Below are 7174 nucleotides of genomic sequence, written 5' to 3' on the forward strand. Positions count from 1 at the left end.
GGAGGGAACACTGGTTCGTCATGAGGGAGACGATACAGACTATGGAAGAATTCCCGTAAATTAACAGCTATGGTATAATGTATGTCGCCTTTCTTTTTTCCCTGCTTTGGTTTCATATACTGTGTTGTGATGTATTCTCAATAAATGCTGAATAATAAAAAAAAAAGAAATTGAAAAGGGGTATCGCAAAATGCCGTGGGTGAGCTGCAGGGTGATGAATTGGAGGAAAAGGGATTGGAGAGTTACCTTTTAATTTATAAAAGGTATATTCTGTAAGTGTCGATGAAAGGGTTAAAAATGAAGTACATAAATGGACAGACTATTTTAGAAATAGCAATTCTTAAATGTCAGCTTAAAAGTAAACCCTGTTGCAGACCATCAAAGAGATAACCTTTTAACCTCGCTACCAGAAATACATGTTGTTGGCTGCTAAATAAACAATATCGTGTTTAGCTGATGTAATCTTGTCATGTTACTTTTGCTGTAACTTCTGTCTATAAATATGTTTGCCTAACTCTTTGTACACTGGCAGTAGCCCAATTTGAAACACGTTGTCTTTGTATCACTGAAAGGCTCTCTCCGAATGTTCGGTCCAAAAGTGAGGTGCATGGAACGTTTTGCCCAGCAGTGTAATATGACCCCAACAGTGACTTCTGGAGGTGTGCTTTTGTTTTGTTTGTTTTTATCAGGTTTTCATATTTTTGTTTTGCCTTGTATAAAATGAGAGTCTAATCTATGTATTTAATATTTTGTCTTCCAGGAGCATAAGTACGTAGTGATCCATCTTAGCGGAGGGGCATTTGCATACACATTTGGTGCCATGTGTAAATTTTGCATCAAATTAATCGAAAACCCAAAACAATCAATGCATCAGTAACACAGTGTTCTTGCTGATGGAGTCCTCTATCTATACTCTGATATAGGTGCTGCTTTGTATCCTTTTTAACACAGTCTAATTTTCAATTGTATTCTGTATTTAATTGTGCAGTTAACATGGGTGACATTGGGTGGCTAAATAAGGTTAATGTGTTTAGCCAGGAAAGGTACATTCAGATATACTCTGGTTTTCAAGTACAACCTGGGGATGTTATTTCTGCCCAACAATAATGGTTTGTTTTGTTTACTAAAAAAGCAAACAGTGGTCACTTGATAATCGACTTGTACAATTTAGCCTACAACAGTTAAGCTGAAATTACACTTAGATGATAAATATATAGATAGATAAATAGATAGATATTTTAATTCCATAGTTGACTTCCTTAAGATCCATGTTTGCAGTGATTTAATGCATCATATATGGACTAGTGAAAAGTGAACGTGGAAACCTGACTGTAGAGGTAAATTTAATTAGTATTTTGCTATTATTCTGCTTAACAGTTTTTATTTTACTTTATGCAATCCCAAATAATCACAAGCAAGTTTACTTATTAAAGTGGGAATTGTGGGGAGTTCAAAACACACCTTGTTTGGTTTTCAGGTTTGTATGTAAATGTATATCGTTAGGAACACAATGTACATATAACTCTGTTATGGTGTTCTGTGATTCATTCTCTAGTTATCTGCTATCCACTTGCTATTTCTGTTAGTTATGACTTGAGAGTTTATTTCAGTCTCCCTTCCTCAGCTGCATGCTGGAGTATTGTATTCATTTTTTACTTTCTACTCTTGTAACTCCTGACAATTGCGATGGGGGAATTGGGAAGGCGTGGGCAGGGCCCTGAGGGGACATCATCAGGTACGCAACCCACGTTACTTGTGACACCCATAATGGCGGTTCACAGGTAGGCTGCGTGGTCGGCATTTAGGACCATATCAGGAGCGGTGGGGATATGCTCCCTGCGTGGCCATAGTGCCTGTTGCACAGCACAAGCACATCACATGAGGCACTTACGGTTTGGTGCCCGAGGACAGTTCCTTGGTGTCCCCAAATATGAGATGCCAGGATCTGAAGAAAAACAGGACCCCAAAATAGTGACTGTCCCACTGAAATCGAGACTGTTAGGATGCTTGTACTTTTTATACATTATTTGCCATGTCTGCAGTCCTTAAGGAGACATGCAAACATAAGCACCTTTCACTGTCTTCTCTGCATTTTGAATCTTGTAAATGCATGATTTGCAATTCACACTGAACCTATAAGCTCAAACCAACACATAAAATGCTAGCCACTTTGTAATTTTGTAAACATCCATAGAAGGTGTAGAGTTATACCTTAATGGGGTTAATTTGCCAGCAATACCAGAAATTTTACAGGTGGATATCCCAGTCACAATAATGTATCAATAACGTATTGATGTTTGACAGCACATTATACAAGGTAAAATATGTATGTTTTATTTAATACACTTGACTAACTGCATGTATATGGGTGTAATGACCTGAGATTTATTTCCCTTTAATAGCAAATTACTGTAAGAAGGCCAGAAGACTAGAAGAACAATAGATTCTTAATGCGGGACACGAAACAAACTACAGAAGAATTCCTGTAAAATGAACAGCTCGCAGCTGAAGGTGGCTTTGTTGACAAAAATAAACTTTACCTAATCTGCTTCTATATAGTCTGTCTGAATGTCTTTTTTTTTTCACCGAACACTGGTTTTAGAAGGAAAAGTAATATATTCTTTATTCCTTATATAAATAACATGTTCAGAGATGTGTCAATATAAAAATATATGAAGCTATCAAAAAAATATTAAAAAAATTCTAAATATTAAACCATTTTAAAAGTTTACCCCGAAATATTACATCAAGGCCTAATTCAGCCAAATTTACAAAAGCAAATTTTATACTTAGGGTTAATCACTTAACTAGAAGTCTCAATTCTCTCATGACTTGCTAGCCAACCAAGAAGATGGATTATTTTTTATTGTGGCCTGCATTCATTTTTTTTCTCCAGCATTTATTTATTTTCCAAATTCTTTCCCGTGTCCTTTCTTTTGACTCAGCCCTTCATCCTTTCGAAGTAAATAAAATGAGTACCATTAAATTGAGTAATAGTAACAACCCCTGGATGTTGGGCTAAGGCTAACATCCCCAGGACGTACTTAAAAACCAGAGTAATCTGGGCGTGGTTGGCGGCCGAGCGAGCTGGACGTGTCCGGGTAAGGCTCTGCTGCGACCGCGGTGCCAACGGCTAACAAAAGCAGAGACAAATCCCTAAAAACATCTGAATTCGGTGGGGGAAACAGGATGGATAGGAAAGCCTCGAGAAAACAAACGAAAAGAGTGACGGAAACAGGTCTAACGGTGACCGATATGTTCGCGGCCTCTCGAGCAGTGCGTTCAGGCACACAAGATGGCGGACGGGACAGTCATGGTGCGCCCCGTTCACCCTCGAGCCCAGCGAGCGGCGTGACCATGGGTTCTTCAGACTCCGATACCGGCCAAATCCTGGCTAAATTGGCGGAAGTCCGTGAGTACCTGGCCACTGAGATTACCCGCAACACGGCAGAAGTGAAGGCCGAAATCCAGGCCTTGGGGGTGCGGACAGCGGCGCTCGAGCACCGGGTGGAATCCACAGTCGTGGCCAGCAACATTCCATAAGGTATGCCTGGGGGCACCCCTTTCGGCTGATGGCCTTCAAAGATGGCCGCACTAAACTTCTCTTCCCGGATGGCGACCCGACAAAATTTCTTGGCGACTTTGGGATCCAAACTCCTGATGACTTCGCGGTGCCGGGGGCGTCGGCGGAGGTCCTCGCCGTTCTCCCCCGTGAGTGGTATGCGGCAGATGAATGAGGAAGGCGGATCTCCTGTTGCAATTCCAGGCTGGCTGGCTGTTGTACCGGCTGGTAAGGCCTCACGGGGGGGATAATATTGTTTGGGAGGGTGGGTCTGGAGCCCAGCTCCCTATATTTTCTTTTTTGGGGCCCAGTATGGCGGGATCCCCGATATAGCTCCTGTGGGTCAACGGGTTCCCGGTCTCGAGGGTGGGCTCGGTTCTACTTGGGTGGGTTAGGGTTGCTTAACGTCCCTGGGCCTCACCTTGGCTCCCGCGCTAGTTTCCTTGGGCTGACCCTCAGCTGCGGACTCCATAGACTGTTGGCTTGTTATGCCACATACCCTTTTGTTTATGACTTTATTGTTAGGTTCCTCGAGATTGGGGTCTTATATTCGTTTTGATGGTTTTGGTGTTGGGGTGCGGGAATGGTTTCGGGCGGCGGGCGGTGGGCGGCGGGCTGGGCTCTAGGTAGTCACCTGGCGCCCTCGGATTGTATATTGCAAATATATTTGTGCCGGGTACCGATTGTGTTATATGCTCATTGTGTGGCGGTGGGGTATTTCGCCGGGAGGGGTTGGGACCCGGGGCGGCGGGGGATTTTATGTGGGAAACTGTGCATACTATGTTTTCCGGTCCGTCCTGTAATACGGGGCCCAAGTTTAAGCTTGTGGGGAAGAAAGCCGTTTATGCCCCTACCTCCCCTACATAATAGCTTCCCAACTGACGGTATCGTTGCAAAATGGGTTCTATTGGGGGGCAGGCAGGTTCTCAGGGGTTTTAGCCTTGGGCTTCTTCTTAACGCTAGTGTTCCACTCCCCCCCCCCCCCAGAATGCCCTCAGCGGCCACGAGGCACTATGCAACAGGGGATAAGGGTCTAAACTAGACTGGTTGTATCCGTTTGTGCACTTAACATATGTAGCCAATCTTGTTATACATGCGTAAATTGAGGTTTGACATGTTTAGCTCAGGTCATGTTATCGCGCTATGTGGCCCCTTACATATTACCCGTGTATTTCCTGGCTGTGCCCTCTGTCAACTGGGCCTGCTATGGTAGCCTTCCTCTTTGGCATCCTAAGTTGCTTCCCCCTCTTTGTTGAGGCCCTGCAGTTTTACCATGAAGATACCTTGCCCAACAGCCCGCTGTCGTGAGCCGGGGGAGCGGGATGCGAGTCCCTCGGGATCCCATTCCCTGCGGCCCGTCCGACTTCCCCTGCCTTTATGGGGATTTTTGTGCCCCTTTATTCGATTTTTGTCTCTAATATAGGTTCGCTTGGCACCCCAGGGGTGCTTTGCTTAGTTGGTCTATGTTTAGGCATCTCCGGCGCCCTTTTGGCGCTATGGAGGAGCTTCAACATATACCCCGTCCTGTCCTGGCGATAGGTAAGACCAGGCAATTGTTCTTTCTATTATTCTATTGTTCTCTTCTTCTTTTTCCCCTCTATTCTACCCTCCTCAGTCTTCCCCCTTCCTCTCTCCCCTTCCCTGCCCACGTCCCTTTGGGAGGGGTTGTCGCTGTGCCTCATTTGCTTTATATGGGTCGACCCCTGGTGGGTCTGCCTGTTGAGACGAGCTCGCCTTTTAACCCACCGTAATGCCGTTGAAACTACTATCCTTGAATGTTAAGGGCCTTAATGCCCCAAGAAAAAGGCGCCTTATGTTTCGAGAACTTAAACGTATAAACCCAGACATAGCATTCCTGCAGGAGACACATGTGCCAGCACCAGCGAAGTTCACTTTGAGGGATCATACGTTCAGGACTGTATTTGAGGCGAGAGCCCTAAATAAAAAGAATGGAGTAGCTGTTCTCATCCACCATAGATGCCCTTTTCGATTGGGAAATGTGATAATGGATCCGGCTGGACGCTTTTTAATGCTTTCAGGGAGTCTGTATTCCCACACGATCCACTTTCTAAATATTTATGCCCCCAATGACCCTTCCGCTGCATTTTGGGACAATATGGCCCAAACTGTCAATGGTTTACCCCACGGCATGATTGTCGTAGGAGGGGACCTTAATGCTGCCCCGTGTCCAGCGGCTGACCGGAGCCATAGAAGCGGGATACCAAGGTCACACAGTAGGGGGGGCCAAGATAAACTGCTCCGCACGTTTATTCAGCGCACGGGCCTATTGGACGTTTGGAGGGCCCACCATCCTGATGACCGTGACTTTACTTACTATTCTGCACCCCACGGCACTTACTCCAGGATCGACCTGTTCCTGGTGAACTCTCATGCGATGTCCAGGGTTTCGGACTCCGCGATTGGATCCATCACTTGGTCGGACCATGCTGAAGTCACGTTGACAATGGACAACTTGTGTTCGGCGTCTCCATGGTCCTGGAAACTGAATACTTCGTTACTACAAGATCCGGCCGTAGTGGAGACAGTCCGCAGGGAACTATCGGAGTACTTTGTTCGGAATACGGTGTCCGACGTACGCCCGGCTACGGTATGGGCCGCTCATAAAGCGGTCATACGGGGCATACTTATCCGTGAAGCTACGTTAAAAAAGAAACGCAAAATGCAACTATTGTCATCCCTCCTGGAGGCCTTGGGAAAAGCTGAGGAGAAACATAAAGCTGCCCCGTCCGCCAGTATGTTGGCGGACGTGCAGAAACTACGCACGTCAGTACGCGAGACACTTATGGATGATACAGCTAGGGCAGTGGTATGGTCTAAGAGGACGTACTATGAAAAATCCAATAAGATGGACACGTTGCTAGCTAGATCTCTTCGCCCGAGACAGGGTCACTCCCATATCACACGGATTAAAGACGCCACAGGTACGTATCGCACAGATCCCACCGATATCGCGAAGGTTTTCACAGAGTATTACTCTAAATTATATAACCACTCTGACGGCGGCGACAGCACTCAACAACATCGCGAGATTGAGGAAACGAGAGTTTTATTGAATCGCTTGGCTATGCCGAAGCTGGGGGAAGGAGACATTGCTGTCCTGGGAGCGCGGATCACGGCCGACGAAATAGACGCGGCAATTACGTCATTGAAGGGCAATAAAGCCCCAGGCCCGGATGGTTTTGAGGGCGGATACTATAAAGTTTTTCGTGAAGAGCTTACACCACATCTTGAGACGTTGTTCAACGATCTCATGGAGGGGGGAGTACCGGACAGGGACATGTCGTTGGCCGACGTGGTTCTCCTACCAAAACCGGGCAGGGACGATTCGCTTCCTGAGAACTTTCGCCCGATATCGCTGATAAACCATGACTCTAAGATTTTGGCCAAAATACTGGCGACCCGCCTAAGCCCCTTCTTAACACACTTAATTCATCCAGACCAAGTGGGATTTATACCCGGCAGACAGTTATATGAGAATACTAGACGCAACATTGACCTTATATGGAGGCAAGCGACTCGGAAGATCCCGACGTTGATCCTATCGCTTGATGCAGAAAAGGCCTTCGACAGAGTTAAGTGGCCTTATCTATT

At 45.8% G+C, this 7174-nt stretch overlaps 1 long non-coding RNA gene across 1 annotated transcript; it reads left to right on the forward strand.

The window, feature by feature from the left end:
- The first annotated feature begins 291 nt into the window (after positions 1-291).
- LOC134600883 (uncharacterized) lies at positions 292-2510 on the forward strand. The gene is made up of 4 exons (XR_010090379.1): positions 292-659; positions 761-933; positions 1279-1337; positions 2403-2510. It is a non-coding gene; the product is annotated as an uncharacterized LOC134600883 (long non-coding RNA).
- Positions 2511-7174: the final 4664 nt, after the last annotated feature.

This window comes from Pelobates fuscus, chromosome 3, assembly GCF_036172605.1.
Source record: "Pelobates fuscus isolate aPelFus1 chromosome 3, aPelFus1.pri, whole genome shotgun sequence".
NCBI lineage: Eukaryota > Metazoa > Chordata > Amphibia > Anura > Pelobatidae > Pelobates > Pelobates fuscus.